The sequence below is a fragment of the Pinus tabuliformis genome, chromosome 9, assembly GCF_031772625.1.
Source record: "Pinus tabuliformis cultivar Carrire ecotype Pingquan chromosome 9, CPIR1, whole genome shotgun sequence".
NCBI lineage: Eukaryota > Viridiplantae > Streptophyta > Pinopsida > Pinales > Pinaceae > Pinus > Pinus tabuliformis.
The window spans coordinates 813,437,992-813,459,419 of NC_142307.1; the positions used below are offsets into that span (position 1 = coordinate 813,437,992).

A 21,428-nucleotide genomic window follows, 5' to 3' on the forward strand; every position below is an offset into this window, starting at 1 on the left:
TATTTTTTGCCTATCATGGAACAATTCCAAAGTCACTTATTGATTTAAGCACCTAAACTTTGAGATCGATGGATTTCTTCAAACCAAGAATGAGTGCTTCATATTCAACAATGTTGTTGGTGCACTCAAACACAAAGTGGAAAGATATCAAATTCTTTATCTGTTGTGGGTGCATTGAAATGCAACCAGCTCCACAGCCCTCTTGCATTTACGAACCATCAAAGTATAAAATCCAAATATTAGAAGTACTAGGGCTATGTCCTATACTACTATGAATTAAATCTAATGTACAAAGCTCATTTGCACTAGTTGGATTTTGAGGAAGGATTTGCAGCTATGTCTCAGGTAGGATGGGTGAAGGTTGTGCCAAATAAATTATGTTGTCTACTTCTAGAAAAAAAATCTGAAAATAACATCTACAAATCCCATTGGTTCATTTTTTCCCTGAAGTTCTGTCATAGTGTGTTTCATGTAAGGCTCGCTTTCAAATTGAATATGGTTATTTTTTCCCTTATATGGAAGCCATATATGTGTCCAGAAAATTGAAAGGTATCTTTGTACTTTGTTGGACCAATCTCTACTAAGAGATAAATTGTAGGCTTCAAGTATGTCCACAATTACAATTTTACACACTGGTGAACTCTATGGTCAGATGAAAAATGAATAATAGCATTGCTAAGTTTACCAATTGTCTGGACAAATAATCTGTCCACTTATATGATCCGTGCATGAGTTTTGTCCCACTTAAAATTTATTTTCTTAGCAACAAACAATGGCATAACATTTGGGGATGCATCATAATCAACCATACAATTGTGGACATTATAATTAAAAGATTTTCAATTTAAAAGAAATAGAGGGAAGAGTGTGTTAGAACTAAAATTTACAACATTAACAACAAATTTGATGATATCATGAGAGCTACCAGAAATTACCTAAGAATCAAAAACATCTTTACCTAACGAAGAGTGCGATGAGAGTACCTAGATATTCAGTTCTCTCTGACCCATTATCTTTGTGAGATCGAAGATTGAAATGTTGGATTGAGCTATTTTCATATATTCACTAATGTTATGATCGATATTTTCCATCTTAAAAGATTGTATTAATTGATTTGGTGGTGTGGCTTTATTTGAGGCTTCAAGAGTGGTGGAGTTGTTTCTATTGCTGGTGGAAGTGTTCATAGTAGTAGGAGCACTTCCAAACATATTCTGTGAATTTTGAGCTCAATTTTAAGGTTGCAAAATTGTACTCAACAACTACTTCTTAAGTTCCTTCCTAGAAATAGGTCCCTTTCTCTTCAGGTTGTAACGATCAGTTAACTACATTGGAGGTTCTTCACTCCCTAACGGTTGATCAACACTTTGTTTATTAGCATTGTATATGAAATTAAACATGTTTACTAAATGTCCCGCAACAAAAAAAAATTCGATCATGACAGGTTCATTTTCTTCTTCACTCTGCTCATATTGTTCTTCCACTAACAAAGCACCAACCAGATTAGCCATCATAATGTTCATATTGTTATTTGACTATGCGCACATCCCTTATGAATATTTCTCTTAATGAAAAACACATAAATTATCCATGCCCAAACTTTTTACATTGAGAATTGTGTTATAAATTTGAGTAGATTTGGTTTATTGAGAGTTATCGCTCTTTTTAACAAAAAGAAACCTAGAAAATTTCTTGCTAGTAGTGGATTCCTTGCTTGACCTTCTCTTTAACTTTGATACGTCGTTTGTGAGTAGCTATAATGACTTGGTAAATATTTCCATATTGAAAGATTCTTTGTCTTTAACTTTGCTAGAAGAGACTTAGTTTTCCTCACTGGCTTCCTTGGAGTCTTTAGGATCTCTATTGTCTTCAATAACTCCAATAGAGTGAAAATATTTTTCAACAGCAAGATCTTATGCAAAGGTTAAGTCCAAACTATTTTTTCCAACTCTTTTGACAAATAAAAAAATGTTAGTTGGCAAGGAATTTATTTAATAATCCTTAGTGATGTCATCATGGGGTTGTAAATCAACAGCTAGCTTGTTCAACAAATGAGTGAATCTTTGGTTAAAATATTTAACTCATTCTTTGTCCCCCATTTTCAAGTTCCCAAGTTCTTTCAATAACATGGCGGGAGTCTTATCCTCAATAATTTTTTTTTAAAGTAGCTTCTTAAACTCCCTCCGTTTATGATTGAATTGGTCGGAAGATTGTGATACCATACATACACTCTAGCTTTTAAGGTATATGAAAAGAGTCTACAAGCAACATCATCAAGATGTACCTCAAGCATCCATAAATGCATGTAGAACTTGTCTATATGGTCTTCAACTTTTATCTTTTTATCGAGACAAAACTTTGACAATAACTTTTCTGGATGTTTCAACATCATGTGAAGATTATCCAGAAGAGCGAGTGGCCTTTCGGCTATCCAATCCAAATCTATATCAGCGATGTCTTCATCTCTTTCATCCTCTTCCTCTTATGAATTTGAAGAATTTTCTCCTTTATAGTTAAAATCTCTATTGTAATCGGGATGTTCCTCATCATAAATTTGAGAATCTTTCCCTTCACTATCTAGATTCTCATCAATGGGCGTAATTTCCCTTGATTTTCTATAGGTTCAACCAACCCCTTAAGGGTTGCAATAACCAAATCTTCCACTGAAGGAACTAATATGCCACTAGCAATTTTTTCTTTCTTTACAGGATTATGAGATAGAATAGCAGCAATCGGGAGTAAAGGAATAACTCTCTTAAAATGATGAGTGATTGGTCAGATAGTTAAGATTTGATTGTAAGTGACCTCAAAGGCTTTTCCCAGACTAGCACCAGCTTGCAAGGGGGTCTCCCTAATGAAAAGTCTCAATCAGAGTTCACACCTTTTGGTGTAGGAGCCCTTGCATAAACCAGGCCCAACTGTCATTTTTCTTAGAGATTTTCCTTGGATACAATGTTCAACATGAGAGAGAAATTTCATGTACTTTTGAATGAACAAGTGGGTATGCCTTGTGGAATGTTTATCTACAAAAATTATCAAGGTTATTTGACCAAAAGGGGAAATAAAGGTGAGCCCTTAAAATAAGAGTAATAGTACTAATCCAGTAAAGACGCATGAGCATATATATGTGAATGGGTCATTGATCAACTAGCGAAATAATTCACATAAAAGTAACGATTGTTAAAATATATACAACACACCCTCAATAAGATAAGTGCCAAATCCACCAAAATAACTCAATTTATTTAGTACATGTTAAAAAAGAATATATTGCAAACATTCAAAGAATAGTCTTACACCATTTATGGCATATGCATAAATGTGTGTTGGCTCAAAGAGGTTCAAGTATTAAGCAAAATTTCCTAGATAAATCGGTGAAATGAACACGACTAGCTCCAATAGTGGAGTGTTAGAGTAACCAATTTCTCCTCCAAAATACCTATCTTCCTCGGTAATGACTGGTAGGAGGAGACAAGGTGAAAACTCCTTTGCATGGTCTATGAGGGTGTATATATAATGAATGGGGTGACTCTTCACCTTCCTTGTGACTCCTGGACTACCATTGTGACTATTTGACTTCCATAACCTTTTGAATCGTTCATGACTTTTTAAATTCTATAGATGACTATCAGACTTCCACTTTACATTACATTCTCATATATTCAAAACTACATAATCATATCCACAAATGATGTCACAAATGATGACTCATATAACATCTCAACATGACACCTTGACAAGACATGACATGACATTGATGACATGAACTGAATGTTGATATGGACATTTCAAGGCATTCTTTCTACTGCTATTTTTTTTGTTCTCTTGAAAGATGGTACATGTTCTTCTTATTCCTCCTCCATAAGGTTTGAAGGTAGGGAGTTTTTAATATGATCTTTGATCTTCAATTGTTGTTGCAATTTGGTGCCATTTCATCTTCCCATTCAATGGTCAACCTGTATTTGTAGCTATGTAGGTGTCTTCTAGCATGGTCTCTTTCTTCTTCTCCTTCATCATCATCCTATCATGACATGATATAATATCTGCAACTAGAAACAACTCATGATGAGATGACATCAATATGAAAAATCCTAGTCTAACATGCTTCATGAAAATCACTTGTTAAGTTGGAACTAGGTGATTTGCTAAGAGACTAACTCAAGGATTGTGCAGTGCATAATTTCAAAGGTCAAGTGTCAGGACTGAGACTTGATACTATGTATTGTGTAGTTTAGGATATTCAAAATAGGGTGACTATGTAGTTAAGGAGCTAAAGGAGGTAGGTTGGTTCCTTCAGGCTTGAAATTCCCCAGTGTGCAGTTCTAGAGGGAGAGAGGCCTAGGGATTGTGTAGCTAAATGGTTCATGGAAATGGGCTAGGAGATTGAGGCTTGAAACTACGCAGTGAATAGAAGGAGATGAGTGGGAAGCTAAAATGTGTAGTTTTGGAGCTCAAGGGTTAGCGTTGAGCACTTAGGCTGCGTAATGCCCAAATATGGGGGGAAGAAACTATGCATTATGCAGTTCCAAGAGGAAAGGTATGAGCTTGAGGGTTGAGACTCCATAGTGCATAGTTCTAGAGGGCTGAGTGGAGGTCTGATACTAGGGCAAGAAGTTTTCATAATTTGGCTAAGTGTGGGATCAATGAGGTCAAAGTGAGGAAGGACAAAACTTGAACATGATCACGCACTCAGAACAATCAACAACACAACATTGATCACTCAAAACACAAGAAAAAAATGATCCGCTCAATGCGAAAAAAAATATGACAACTTCCCGAAGTGATACACTTAAAATACACTTTACGACAATAGTGACCACACTTGCGCGACAATGCATCAAACTTTGGGAATAAGTGCAATACATGCTTACATGATAAACATGACTCGTTGACACCAAAATTACCCCTTGAAACAAACCATAACTCTACTTATGTGATATGCGACACTCCCCATGCAAAAATATGATGCTTTGGTTTCTCCGAAATGAGACTTGAACACTTAGAGAATATACATGGAATGACTCTTACTATTATAGAGGACAACATGCAAGGTTAAAGTAGGCTCCAAAATTTGGATTTCAGCCAAAAGCTTTTAGGGTGTTGTAGCATTGAAAATAAAGGGTTATAAAGTTTTCCCACTTAGGCACTGGACGCTTTCCCTCTAACCTCAAATTATTCACATGGCTTACCCACCAGGTCAGTACATGGCTCCATAATTTCATCTACGCAAAGGAAATATTTTTTCTTCCTCGATTTGATGAACACTAAAATAAATTTTTAATTCTTGTAACTAGTAATTTAGATTCATAGCATTGATATCACCATGGTATGGCTTGATAGCAACCTTCACTCCCATTTTGAATAGGGACTTTGAATGGTTCATGGCATTCAAACTCAGTTTATATATTTGGGGTCCTTTCATTGACTCATTCTTTGTTTCTTCGTGGTCTTTTAATCTCCCCTCTAATTAGTCCTCTATGTTAGAAACCCCATATTATTTGAATAGACCAAGCTTACTTCCCAGGTCCGACATGAGGAGATTCGTATTACAGCTTATATCTACAACTTATTCTTATAATAGCCAAAACCTCCCCTTTATAGGATCATGAGGGTTATTCACAAATTCACAAGCTAAGCCTAGGGTTTTATGACTTTTGTATTTTCTGTTATAGATTCACTACACATATAAAAAATATACCAAAATAAATATGATATAATACCAACGTTATTTGTAATTTTTTGTGGATATTCCGTTGGACAATTTGTCACAATATGTCTAGTAAAATTATAATTAAAAATCCAAAAATCTAAACCATTAGGGTTTATTGCTATTTAGATTTATGGAAATATAAGTTATCCTTTATTGTGTATGAATGATAATTATAATTATGTAGTAAATATAAAACAACAAAATAATAACTCACAAGTCACAATTGGCACAAAATATAACCTAAGAAACCCTTTTGGGAGAAAACCCAGCTAGAAGGTGAGGCATCTTTGCTCTCTTTCTGTAAATAAAAAATGGCTCTGAGGTGAGGAAGGACTATGGAGATAGAGGATTTGTGGCAAAGAAGAAGGCTTGGGGTGATGGAGGTCTGCGAAGGTGGAAAATATATGTAGTTTTCACACCAAGATGATGTAAATAAGGGTTTGGTCGACATAGGGGTTGCATCTCTTTGTCAATACATAGAGCAACTGATTCAAAACCCTATATCTAACACTGATGGTGAAGGAGCCTATGGGATCTCTCCCCTTTATTTTTTCCTATCAGATCTCCTCCAAAAACCCCAAGACTTTCTCCCAGAACACCCCACAATGTTGCATATGGGTGGATCAAATCAAATGCATCCAAAATTGATACAAAACCCAACAATATAATGGATATTATCTCCTAGTCGATGCATCAAATGATGGAACCCTCTATTTCAAAAAACCAGTGGATGGTAGATCTGAAACCGCATTAAAGGTTAGGTTAGCCCTAAACTATGGTTCCCTTATTTCTGATGAATAATTTACGGGATCATAATTGGAGCTACTGACACAAGGCAATAAAAAACTATAGCCTACTCTCGTCAGAGGTCGATTCATCCTCAGATTCAATTTATATACAAATGGAGCAGATTTAACCTGCACGACCTATATGATAGAATCACTCTTATATGAGGGAACCAAAACTTAATGTAGTCTTATAGAATCCAAAGAGTTGCATTCCTTAGTACCATATTTGGGAAGTAGGACACCAAATATCTTGGTGATAGGCCAAAATGTAGAATCATACACTTTAACACATACAATTCATAGATCTACTATATCAGATCTAGGATTTTCATTCATCCTAAGCATATCTAATTCTAAACAGGATGAATCGGGCTGTAATTTGAGGTCTCCTACACTCCTCTAAACAGATCTTCCCTCAAACTTAATAAATCACAGACCAGCAAGGATCCTCCATTCAATACATCCCCTGCTATAGGAAACAAAAATAACACAAAAAATTGATCCAAATCCTAAACTATATGATTCCCAAGAGAAAAAAGAACATATCTTCTTCCAGATCTTCTTAAAACCTCATGCTGGTCATTCATCATCTTTCTTGGTACAAGCTTCTAACAACGTCTACCAATTAAGGAAAATGACTATGCAAAAACTTGGATATTTGCCACACTTGCAAAATTTGATATGTGGTGGCGGATCTCTACAAGATGATCATAGTTTACATACATACAACATTATACGTTTCACCACCATCATCCTCAATCTTAGATTGGGAAGACGAGAAATGAGATCTATTAAATCCAAAAGCAAGAGGTGTTGCTGGATCTAACTTGCCCAAAGGAACATAACTTAATAGGGATCATATTAATGCTAGTATTTCTTACAAAAAAATCATCCAATGGAAATCAGTAGCTATAACAAACTCAAACCAGACACATAATAATCCTAGCCCATACATAGTGAAGAAAGAAAATTATGTCCCAGAGATGATCATAGACCTTCCAGAGATAAATAATTTTTGCACAACGTTTGAAGCACAAGCCCTCATCTGTAGATTTAATAGTTTTTGGCCAAAAGCAATGGATATTTTTAATTGGATCTTCACAAATTGGACAACAAATTGTGAAATACACTGCTCCTCTAAAGGCTTCTTCATTGTAAAGTTTGCATCATCATAAGAAAGAGAAATTATCCTACAAGAAGGCCCATGGTTTTTGGGATCAACAGGGCTCTTCGTCACTCCATCATTCCCAGATTTTGATGCTAATATCATGATAGTATCAAAGATGTTGTTTAACCTTCCCCTTCATTTCTGTCATAATCAAGTTCTAGAAAGCATTGGAAATATTTTAGGATGATAAGAAAGACATACAAAGGATGGAAGAATGAATCTATACTTTCACGTGAATATGTGTGGAACTGGACCTTAGTAAATTCCTACCAAATCGCATCCAACTGACAAACAACAAGCAAAGCTAGACTCAAATTCTAGATTTTGAGAACACAACCTTCAGATGTTGAATATGTCGCCAAACAGGACATCTACAAAATATGTGCCTTGATGTCATGAAAGATAAACGAAGGAATCAGAAACTAGGGAAGCAACCAAAAGGATGGAAATTTCCCCCAAATGAATCATATGAGGAAGAGGAAGAAGCAAAGAAGGATCCCATCCCAAATGAGGAAGAACAAAATATACAAGAAAAAGAAGAAAAAGATGAAATATCTCAAGTACCATCAGAATTACTGGGTCCTACGAATCGAATAATAAGGATACCTAAAGAAAAGGAAAACGGAGGAATCAAACATTAGCATGCTTCCAATAATTTAGATCTAGACAAGGAAACCTGAGGAAATAGAAGAAAATAAGCTAGCTATTTTCTCATCCATGCCATCTCAAGGAGAATGGTAGAAGGTTGAAAAGAAGAAATGGAGGAAAGTCTAACTTTTCCTCCTCACTCGTCTATTGATTGTTTTGTATGAACTTCTGATCATTAGCCTTTGACTATATGATGAATTTCTTGTGAGCAACTACAACACATAATTTTGTTTTCATTAATAAAATTACGATTCTTTCCTTGGAAAAAAAATGGCTAAGAGTATAAAGAATCATTTCATTTGGCTTGTAGGCTACTAAAGTGAAAAAATATTATATTTTGGCTCTCTCCTTATATATCTTAGCTACTGTGTTCATCTATGGAAGATATGCACTCAAAAATAATGGAAACCCTTTTCCTCTAGGTGGCTCACTTAGAACACGACTAGATAGCCTACTAGTGGTTAGGTTTGGCTACCTCAACTCTTAAGTAGAGTTAATATAAAAACTATTTTATAGTATTTTTAATGATTATCACATTAATAAACCCTTTTCCATGATTAATGAGAGCTGACATGGCATCTTCTCAAATTATGATTGCCAAAATAGGAAGGTCGACTTCCAAGTGCCATAACTTTTGCCTAAAGACTCTGATTGAGGTGATTTTTGCATAGTTGAAAATGTATCTATGTTTATAATATGAATACAAAGACTGTCACTAAAGAAGAAAAACAATATCCTTGAAAAACTCCATTTGATGCCTCAAATTTCTCTCAAAAGGTTTAAGACCCTAATTATCCATACTGAGTCCCGCTGTAAAAACAACTCTTGTGAGCTAATTCTGCCACCTTTTCCACTTTGAATGCATCAATATGGATGAAAAACAATATAATTATGTAATATGTACTATTTATGCATATTTTAATATCATTCTATGATGACCCTCTTATGTTAATGACTTTTGTATGAACTTATATGTTCATGTTTGGTTGCATGATGGTTGTTGTTATAATAATTGCTAACTATTGTGTGTATTTATGATTTCAATGACTAGTAACACTATGGAGCTTCTTCCATACTCTAGGTATGTCGGCTAATTTAAGTTATTTGTGTTGTATGCATGGATTGTGTTGGGAAATGTTTACCTTAGGAATCTTGTTTTAATTTATGAGTTTCTACACACATGCTTTAATACTATAAGTATGTTTTGTAATAATATTTAATGGTAAGATATTCATAGAATCATGATATAGAAGGTAATATTTCGAATGGGTCATACCCCTGTGTGATGTACTAAAGGATTCAAGGCTTCTAAGTTTGCTACTAGTTTTTAATGGCCTTCTTTGTGTAATATTTTCAACCGAAACTCCATTCATGGTGGTACACAAGTGAGCCTCCTTTAGGAAAATGCGAAACTGATATATATAAATGGATAGAACTATATTTTATAGTTTTGAGCTAGACATGGACACCTATACTAGACTATTAAAGAGCTAGTTAAAGTGGCCACCTCCCTAGCATCTGTAATTTACAATATTTTGCTTCGAGTTGGTTTTAAATGTTGTTGGGCCATGGGTCTACTATGATTATAAAGTGATTCAAGATGGGGGTTTGGCCACTAACCATTGACCAAGTCCTTTGTTTAAAGCATTAACTCCTTGAATATAGGTGGTATCAACAACACTAGGCCAATATAGCTAAGGTTCTAACCCATGTAACTAGGTTGTCGGGCCACTCCCCAATGCCACATATTTTCATGTTGTCAAGTTTTACAATTAACGACATCGAGAAGATTTGGTCGATCTGACCTTGGTTCCAATGCAGAACCTCATTTCTTCCCATTGCTTAATGTTGATCTCCCTTTTTTGTTGACAATAATTTGAATAGAGGATGTTGGTGGGAAGGGGATTGATCCGATTGAGATTCTAGACCATGGAACTATGTTATCATACCATATCCACCACTAGTATTTACATGTTATAGTGTTATAATGAGTGGATGGTAGAATTTAGGCCAATCCAACTCTGGTTTCAGGTGGGAACCATGCCACTGGGAGACCATCGACCACTTGCTCTTGCTAGTGATTCTTTACATGCTATGTTATAAATGCCAATATGATGTGGATTAACAACCGTGGGCCCTAATGAGATGATGTGTTAGGGTCACACTAGCCTAATGGAGTCCACGTGGGTGATATGATGGCATGGCCCGTCTTAATAAGATGGACTTCAAACATGCATAACTTTTCATCCAGAAATTTGATTGAGATAAACTTATCATCACTAAAAAGTGATTGATGAGCTAATTAAAATTTTGTTTTCATAATTAATTTCAACAAATTTTCAAAAATGAAGTTTTTGGTAACTCCATGTTCATAACAAGCTTTGTAGATTGTGTAAAATAAGTAACATCTTCCTTAGCTTGAATATCCTTTGAGGCCATGGAAGAGATGTGCTTATAGTTACTAGTGGTTATTTAGGTCATGTTCTAACTCTTTTTGAACTAGCTAATGACGGGAGGAAATTTCCAATCCCATTTTAATTCAAACTAACTTTGTTGGAGGACAAGAATTTCCTTTATCTAGTCTCAAGGGTTTGGCATATTTTCGTGCTTCCATTCCTAAATGAGTAGCAATCGATTTTACATTTTTTTTAAAGTGAATTGAAGGAAGCATCAATTACTTGGTTTGATGAAAAAAATGACAATGAAGTCCTTGTATGTATTGAATAGATGTTGGAGTGCTTATATATTCAAGGACTAACTAGAGTTATCTTAATGTGTTACATAGCAATAATGTAAGTTATTTAGAAGATATTAAAAGAGAAAAATGATCAATGATAATGAGATACCTTAATTTTTGATGATATTGTTAGTGTGGCTTGCCAAATGGGATATAAATGATGTGTTCCTCCATGAATACACAAAAGATATGAGAAATACAATATTTAAATCAATTGTCTAGTTGGTTCAAAAGATATTGGTTTTCAGGCTCTTGGAAAGGTAGGAGTTGGACATATATAAGCCTTGTTTAGGGAATAAAGTAGAACCAAAATTATAGATACTATCCATATGAAAAAGATGTTTCTCATTCTTGTGAATTATCCTATTATTGAGACAATTATGATTAAGGTGTCAAAGGAAGAAGTTTGGAATGTTATGCAAGGTTTCAAGAATGCCAAGTGTCTTGGAACAAATGGTTGGATAGTAAATTTCTTCATATATTTTCATGAGACTATAGAGAAGGTTTTAATGGTGTTATAAGATTATATTTATTTCCTTTAATTATACTTTTCTTGCACTAGCTCTTAAATCTAACAATCTTACTACTTTATGGGAGCTCTTTTTGTGCCTCTCTCTATTACATTTGGTCTATAATATATTATTTTTCTTTTTATATATAAATAGTTTTAGACCTTCAACCTTACTTGAGAATATCCTAGGGTGAGATGACATATTAGTAGACTTTCAAACTATGTTCATTGGTGTCTTTATCCTTGAGTTTTGAAAACAATTTCTCATGTATTGGTGTTTTTTATATTTGCTTTTGTGAGATAAATCATTCTCTGAGATAGTGATGAACACTTTTGAGTCATTGAAATGTTATGATGTAATTTCAATATTTATATTGAAATTATAAAGTTTTAATGCGAGAAATAAATGTGTTATAGTTAAAGGTTTAAAAGTAAAAACAAGCCTTATACAATTTTCAAACTTTAATAAGAGAAATATAATTACAAAGCTTTCAATAAAATCTATATGTTACATATATAACTCATCAAGTTTCCATGTGAAGCCAGCACACACATAGTTTTATGTGATATATATTGTTGTAAGTAGGTTGTAATGAATAACTTTGCATCTATTTTTATGGACTTAAATTAAAAATAATGATAGAAAGTTACTTAGAAAAATTATCACCAGCTTTAATATATAAGAAAATAATATTTTCAAATTGAATTTCTTTGTAAAATATAAATCCTATGAAGGATTACCTCTATAAAGGGAAACCTAAACCTATTGAGGTATTCTATGATATTCCCATAAACACACTAAAGGAGAAGAAGGAACATAATTATTCGATCAAGGGGTACATTATGAAGTACACATATAAATTGAAGTAAGTTAAAATCACAATTCAAAATAGATTAACCAGGGAATGTTTTTATCCTAGTATGAATTAGAAAATGTTTTAAGAAAATCCGATATATGGAAAACAAAGTATTAGATACCCATTTAATATAGTACCTTTTGCCTTGTTTCTCACACAATAATAATATAAAGGATTGTCACACTTGCATTTCAAGTTAGTTTCCAAATTGATGAAAAAACTTCAATATATCTATGAATAGTTGTGAGAGTGCCATGATTTAAGAAAATGTAGAACTTATCCTATTTCTTGTGATTTAACAATATCAAGAACCAATCATACCAATTGGAAAATCATAACATGATTTTGATCTTCAACCAAAAAACCTAATAGCAATAAAAAATGATTAGGACATATGGGTCCTGGAAGGAAAATACATAGCCTTTATATTAATGAAGCAAAAAATGATATGAAGAGAACCAAATAAAGTAAAAAGAAAGTACCATTTTTTCTCTCAAATGATTGATAAGTGCACTCTAATCTTAGGGATTGCATTCACTTTTGAGACCTAGGTAGTAATTTCCTACGATGATGCATCGATTGCGATTAATATTTAGAAATATTAATTGAAATAGTGGATATTAAAAATATAAGGTAGATAGATGAAATTTATAAAAGAACTAATGCACCAAAAAAGTTGATGTAAATCTAAACAAGCATAGGGTGAAACATATATGGGCTATAGATGTATATACTAATTACAAATTGTTTCCTTTCTTATATAATTTCATTATATGGGTTGTTCCCATTGCCCTCCATAATTCTCCTTCCTTGAGTTTCCTAAGAAAAATTCTATAATGGTCCCATCGATGATGTGAATAATACCGTCCAACATTTTTCTTGTACTTAAATTGTGGAGCATACTCAGGATCTTACGATTTGTCGCTTTATGGTTACTTCATGGTATATTGATGTTTTGTAAAGCGTTCAAGTATTCTTCTCAAAGTTTTAGCTATCAAAGTTTTAGCTGTCAATCCGTAATGAATTCATAAACACACTTCCTTTATGAAATCTTGAACAAGAATAACACATTCCATCTAGACAGTGACTATGCGAGGTTCAACCTATGTCAATAGTCAGTGCATAGTTTCATTGATAGTCTCCCTCACTTTGATTGCAATTGTAATTTTAGTTCGGTGAGTTTTCTTAACTGTTTCTTTGTAAGACCCTTACTTTCACAAGTGTCACTTTCATTTTTGTGACTATAACTTTTGCTTTATTTGACTTCAATGAGTGTTTGTTTGATGTTATATTTTCTCTGGTATTGTCTCTTTCAATGTCATTCACATTTTTCACATGTTGTCTTCATGTTTTCCTCTTATCGCAGGTGTCATTTTTGTTGTTTCCACTCCTACATATGTCACATATTTGCGTATCACCAAGGTTATTTCTTGTGCATCCTTCTACATTACATGGTCCTACATATAATTAGAATATGTGCTAAAAGCATTCCTACATCTCAGCACACCTTTTGGTTACATTCATCACTTTTGTCATAACTTGTGTTCTAAGTGTTGTAATGTGTCCTTTCAACCGTCACACTTAGAAATAGGCGTTGTTTTTCTATCATTTTAAGGTGTGTCTATTGCTCATGAGTCTTTTTTATCCCCTTAGTTTGTATTGATGAAATTTATGTGTGTGATCCATGTTTTAGTTTTCTTAGGATTCATTTCTTTCTCTTACTTTGTTGGTCCCACACTTAACAATTTGGGGAGCCCTCCTTGGTCCTCCAACTCAGTGTAAGTTGTGAAAGTATTAATCCTCTAAATAAGAGATGTGATTAGCCTCTTCATGGGCCTAAATGATGCAACTTAAGCACCAAGATTGGTGCACTAATTCCTCCACAATATCACCTCAAAACCTACTTTACTTTAAGAACCTTCCAACGATAGTCACCTAACCCTTCTTTCTCTTAATTAATCACTCCACTAATGTTTTACCACAACTACCTTACATGACAAGTAGACGATGACTAGATAATAACATGCAATCCTTCCGCCTTATTGGAGAGGAAAACAATGTATTAAAATGACCCTCTAATCCTCACAATGCAAGGAAAACCCTCGTAAGAAAGGTGGATTACTTCTTATGGTCTCCCTCAATAAAAAGTGCTTTCCAAATAGCTAAGAACCCATTGTTCAGTCAAAATGCACTACCATAGAAGGAAAATCAAATTATAACTAAACAATGATCCCTTGTTTATTCACACTACACTAACCCTCGAGCTTCCTCTTGCTCCCAGCTCATCACACGCAATCAAGAATCATTGAGTCCCTATCCCTCTTCTCAATGTGCTTTGCAATCAAGCCTCATGCTTAAAAATTCTCCTTCAGTGCATGGAATAGTCTAAAGAGACAATGATACTTTGACCAGTCAAACTATGCTTTCCTAAAAAGATCCTCCTTCCAACCAATGCATAGTGCAATCTTAAGCCTCAAGCCTTCATCCTTCCCTCTTCCCCTTATGCTTCGCACTAAAATTTTTCCTAAGACTCTCTTCTTCAGTACAAGGTGTAGTAACCAAGCCCAAGGAGGTCCTTTCTTATCCTTTCAGTAGTCAAACTGCGTTTTTCAATTCCTCCACTCTATATTTCTTAGGCATGGCACAATCTTAAGCAACAAGCTCACCACCTTGTCCCTTCGGCTTCCCCACTGTGTTGGACCAAGGAGAGGTTATCTTCATAGCACATGGCGCAATAAAAATGAATAGTGGAGCCTTCCTAAGCCACTATTAAGTTTGAGTTTTCCCTCCTAATCAAGCTTCCACCTTTCAACCATTCCACAAGCCTATCATAAGAAATTCATTCCCTGAGCTAGGTAGTGATAGAATAGATAGTTTCGAGATTGATTTTTCTTTGTGATCGATTATTTTCATTTGTAGGGGTACCTTCATAGCATGAGAAGGTAATGCTCAAAGAAAATTTCAAGGATAAATCACAAAGAGGGATTTTCAAAGAAGAAGCACAAAGGAGAAACATTATTGTTGGCTTATTTGGGCCTGACCTAGGTTTGAAAGAGTTATTTAGCCAAACAAATCGCGCAGCTACTAACACTTTTGGCACCATCCCGCAGAGATTGGATTGAGGTCTCACCAGAGGTAGCAGGGGAGGGTGCTGGAACTAGGTTTCTGCACCCTAGGGATGTCTTGGTGTGGTTTGGAGGTTTCGCGCACTGGTTTATAGCTCCGCGCTGCTCGGTATTTGCATAGATCCAAATAGATTATATCTTTCTTATTAATGCGCTAGTCTATTGGAGGATTCATTTACAAATCAACAGGATATTTAAGCAAACATTTAACCAACACAACTGATTTGCACATTAAAATGAACGCAAATTTGCATTCATTCATACAAAAATCAGATTAAATTAAACAGATATTATGAAAGTCAAATTCACGCTAGCTGAGAAGGAACACAGAATTTCAGAAGAAACTTATCTTTATTTCCACTTATCTTCAATACATTCATATTCGTCCTGCGCACTCAGCTGCAGGGGTCCGTGCACACAGCTACAGACTTTCCAGGCCTCTGTTCACACAGCTATAGAGCCTCTACCTACTACCCCAACCCTTGACTCAAACTTACAGGCGCTTTCAGACTATCTTGGTCAAAAACCCATTACATTTCATCTTTTTCCAACAAAACTGCCTTTCCCTCATAGAGCCGCACTCTATTTATACCTTTCCTTGGCCCGCGATCCCTGCGCGGGCTGACTCTATTTATATTTATTTACATTATTTTTGGGTGGCCTACCCTCTGACTCAGCCTATTATAATTTGCGCTCCACATACCTCAGATTTTTTACAATAATTTAATCCTACTTTTTCTGCTTTCTAACCCAAAACTGTTATGCGAGACCTCCGCTACCCAACAGTCCCCCAACATAATCATCGTGACTCGTCCCAAGTCACTCACTGGTGCAGTTAGGCGATCTACCTTTGCTCCATGGTTCGCCTCCCTTTGAGTGACACTCATCGTCCTGCTGCTCCGTCATTGTCTCCTGTAATGCTTCACCTAGCTCTTACTTCATTGTTTCTACCATGTCTCGCAACCAATGATGCTCATTCTACTTTTCTTGGTTAACACATAACACCCCCACATAGAAATTTTAATGTGAGCGGGGGAGCAATATACGGGACGCCCTAGTACTACCATAGCCATTTCCGACCTTCGTATCTTCCCTTCGCACCATCTGCTGTAGCTTGTGTTGCAATTTTGCATGACCCTAGCTGCTGTCTACAAGATCCCAATTGTCGATGGATATTAGAGACGACTTATTAACTGCATATCTACCTGTGGTCATGGTCTGTCCATCCATTCGTTGTTCTTTCATAGTTTGCCAGCCTGCCCCTGGGCGAGGCGATGGCATGCTGACCAATTCTGCTTCGTGTTCCCTCTTTTTCGATACATCCCCTACTAGTGATGTTGTAGCCTGTGGGACACCCGCAGCGGTAAACACCATACCCCTTAGGGAGTCCTACTTCTCCATCAGCCAAATCACTACCTTCAGGTGCATGCTTTGTCCAGAGGTAATGAATAGCTTCATATGTGTTTCCGAAGTGTAGGTCGCCCAGTCAATTCCCCTCGGTGATTTATAAGCCATGCGATTTTCAAATTTACTACTTACCGCCTGTTCCAACTCATGTAAACTGCTCGTGTAAAATCTGTGGAAGCTCATTTCATATCTGGCTCACACTGTTTCTCTTAACTGCCTACCACCCGGTCCCTTTTGCCATAATGCAGACATCTTGTCATGAATAGTGATATCAATGGTCATCATTCCTTTTATCAACACATCCACGTGATCCTTTTCATGAAACCCTGATTCTTGTGTTTGGTCAAATGTACATGCACCATATTACTTGCACATCTATCCCCCTGGCTGCTTTATCATCCCCCACTCTCTTTCAACTCAGTGGAGTGGTGAGACTATATTCTATTTAGCCAGTCAGGCAGTTGGCCTGCCCGTGTAGAGCTTTAGGCGACTGCCATTCACTCTTCCCCGGGAGGGGTCTCCATTGAGTTTAACCAACTGAACCACGCCCCCATCGGTAACTTCTTTGATGACATAGGGTCCCAACCAGTGCATGTGGAGGTTACCTAGGAATTTTTCGAACTTACTGTCATAAAGTAATACTAGATCATTTTTCTTGAAGGTGCGCACCTTGATATGGCGATCATGCCATGCTTTCTCGCATTGTTTCTGTACCTGTTGATGGAATCCAACCAGAAATCATTCCTCCTCCTCATCATCATCTTTTACTTGTACATTTTAGCATGTTAAGGCCTAGCTCAATTGTTGCGACCAGTCTGACGGCACATCTTCTTCGGGTTCTGGCGGTGTTCTAAATATGGCAGTTTTTACTAGCCGTAATGTGTCGTCCATAGTATCCATCCATTGGTCTTCAAAGAGAAATGTCGATAGAAACCCTTCGTGCATGATATCCCACTCTCCAGTGCCATGTCGGAGCTCTGTTTCCATATACGAGTTCCTTGGAATGACATCCAGGGTATGATAAAATAAGTGCACCCATTCTGGTTGAGGCTTCGCACCATAAGATTTGGTCCATTTGATCAGGTGCAGGCACAGATCATCTCGTCCATCGTATTTCTCCGTTATTCATAGCTCTGGCTTCCCAAATATTATATGCATCGTGCGCCTGCAACTTTGCCAATTTTCAAAGGTCCCTTCACGGGTGTCCCACCATCGCGCTGGTGTCCCATGCAATGTCCATTTCAGTGCATCGAACCATTTGTACTCTGGTACTGCACTTTCGAATTTAACCAGGAATTTGTCAACTACTGTCAGCCCATCATACATTGACAACTCATTGTTTTGAGCTTTAATGCAATACAGCGATTTCGTCATCATATTACAGTGTACTGTGGTTACCCCATTTCACCCTATTTCACCATCGCTTGTCCTCTTCATCTGAATTGCTGGTGCATGACCCAGTGTAGCCCTGCGAGAGTCTCCACTCCTCCTTCGGCCTATTTGCAATAAATTTGTAGATACAATCCAATGCATCGTCCTTTTCTTCATTGCACATAGGTTCTATGTTGTGTGGTCAGTTTGTTGGATCTATCAGAACAACTACACAGAGTGACTTCCTCTCAAATATCATCTTCCTCTGTTTGAGGTCAATAACCTCATTCATGTCAGTGGCCCAGTTTATCCCTAGCAATGTAGCGTACAGGCTACTTTCATCCATGATTTCAATAACTTCAAAATCTGTCCGGGTACTTGTGCCAACAATATCGGTCGTAATTCCTTGCAGCCTTCCCGTGGGCAAGATCTTCTATTGATTGGCCATTCGCAATTGGATAGGATACCATTGTACTGTAGGCTTACCCATGCACTCCCAAGTCTATTTAGGCAATACGTTCGCATCCGAGCCTAGGTCCAGAATGACCTAATCTATCTCGTAGTCACCAATCTATGTTGTTAAGCACATCTCCCGACCCATCCGCGATGCGCGTCTTCCTAACTTCTAGACTACGGGAGGTTCACCCCATCCTGCGCATCTATTAATCACTTCCTGTAACCCTTGAACTGCCCTGCTGTCGCGAAGCCGTTTTATGCATGTCTCTAAAAAGGTAGTGAACATCGAGGGATCCCTAGCTAGCTCAGGTCGATCCCTGTTACCTTGGGTAGAGACGCCTGTGAAGCTTTCCCTAGCTTCCATATTGTTCTCCCCATTGATCGCCCTTGTGGTTGCACCACTTCGCATTACCATGTTTACTGTGGGTTTGTCATCACGTGGTTCGGACCTCATCATCTGCACGTTCGTTGTAGGAGGCGTTGCCTTCTTGTCGCGAATCTATGCTATTAGCATGGGGCAATCTAGCAACTCATGATCGAATTGTTCACAATAAGGACATCATATTCGGGTTCGATTGGTACAATCCCCCGTGTAATGCCCTTGTCCTCCAGAGTTGTAGCAGATTAGCTGCCTGCAACCCCTTCCTAATCCCATTTTGCCCTGTCCTCGACCCCGTCCCGGGAACCCACCGCGCACCATCGCCATGGCTGGATCCTGACCTCGCACCTTAGTCTGCATTCTGTAGGTAGGTGCCTAACCCATCAACATTCGATAGCTACGACAATCTCTTTCTTCATGACCCACCAATCTACAAAAGTTACAAAAGAGCTGCTGGGGGGTCTAGTTATGTTTTGGCAATAGATGACAGTTATCAGTGTTGTGCTTTCCTCCTACCTGACAGATTTTGCACCAGAGCGAGGTGATCGCCCTCGGCCCTACCTGTGCCTCGGGTCGCAATGGTGTCGGTCCCCTCATGACCACAAAATTCACCGAGACCGGACAGTAATCTTTATCGTGTCCATGGCTATTGCACTTTATACACCATACCTCCTCCCAAACTTCTGAACGTGGTGTCTATTCTTGTTTTAACTTCTGTATTCCCAAACAAAAAATTTGGACTTGCGCTTATATTTGTTGAACTCCCAACCCTGGGTCTTGTACTGGGGTTTCGTGCAGCCTCATTGCTGCCTTCAGTGCTTTCGCTTAGGTTGAGATCTTTTTTTGTGACAAAGCTGACTTCAAATATGGCTTTAATGATGCAACGAAGCAAGTGTGGTGTTGTGCATCCATCAGGGTCATGTTGGCCTCGCGAATGGTGCTTTTCAACCTCTGATCCAAATCCCACAGGGTCTCACCAGACATCACTGTGATTTCTTTGAATCCTACAACCGACTGCGCTTCTGACTTTGCCCGACTAAACTCCTTTTTTAGTTTAGTATGGATGTTTTCTATCCCCGTCATTGGGTTGATGCTTGAATAGTTCATGTACCATGTTAGCATTTGGTCCTATCGCGCGCTGACTAAGATGGCTTTCTTGATATTATCATCTGTGACTTGCTCCGCATTCCATACTAAGGTTAGAACAAACCAAAATTGTTCCGGATCTTTGCTCCTAGTCCTTTGAACACTGGTAACTGAATGGTGTTCTCCATAGTTACCCTTGCTCTACTACCATCCCTAATCCTTCTGATTTTTTAGTGTTCTTTTCTACAGAGTACCCGTGTTCCACACCAGACAGCCCTTATGCAGATCCCTATCCCAGCAATGGAACCATTTGTTGGCTTATTTGGGCCTGACCCAGGTTCGGAAGAGCTATTTAGCCAAACAAATCTTACAGCTTCCGACCCTTTCGACACCAGCCTGTGGAGCGTGGACTGAGGTCTCACCCGAGGTAGTAGGGGAGGGTGTTGGAACTAGGTTTCCTCACCTAGGGATGTCTTGGTGTGGTATGGAGGATTTGCACACTGGTTTATAGCTCCACGCTAATCGGTATTTGCACAGATCCAGATTGATTGTATCTTTCTTATTAATGCGCTAGTCTATTGGAGGATGCAGTTACAAATCAACATGATCTTTAAGCAAACTTTTAACCAACACAATGGATTCACGCATTAAAATGAACCCAGATTTACATTCATTCATACAATAATTAGATTAAATTAAACAGCTATTATGAAAGTTAGATTTGAGACAACTTAGAAGCAACACAAAATTTCAGAAGAAACTTATCTTTATTTCCACTTATCTTCAATACATTTAGATCCATCCTGTGCACTTAGCTGCAGGGGCCCGCGCACATAGCTGAAGACTTTCCAGGCCTCTGCACACACATGTGTAGAGCCTCTACCTACTACCCAAACCCTCGACTCAGACTTATAAATGCTTTCAGACTATCCTCGTCAAAAACCCATTACATTTCATCTTTTTCCAATGGAACTTCCTTTCCCTCATAGAGCCGCGCTATATTTATACCTTTTCTTGTCCTTTGATCCCTTCACGGGCCAACTCTATTTATATTTCTTTACATCGTTTTCGAGCGGACTACCCTTTGACTCAACCTATTATAATTCGCACTCCGCATACCTCGGAGTTTTTACAATAATTTAATCCTACTTTTTGGGCTTTCTACCCCAAAATCATTACGCGGACCTC

The 21,428-nt window shown here is 37.2% G+C and overlaps 1 pseudogene; it reads right to left on the minus strand.

The window, feature by feature from the left end:
* The window catches only part of LOC149151284 (annexin Gh1 pseudogene), a 43,186-nt pseudogene extending 26,758 nt beyond the window's left edge, over nt 1–16,428 (minus strand).
* Nucleotides 16,429–21,428: the final 5,000 nt, after the last annotated feature.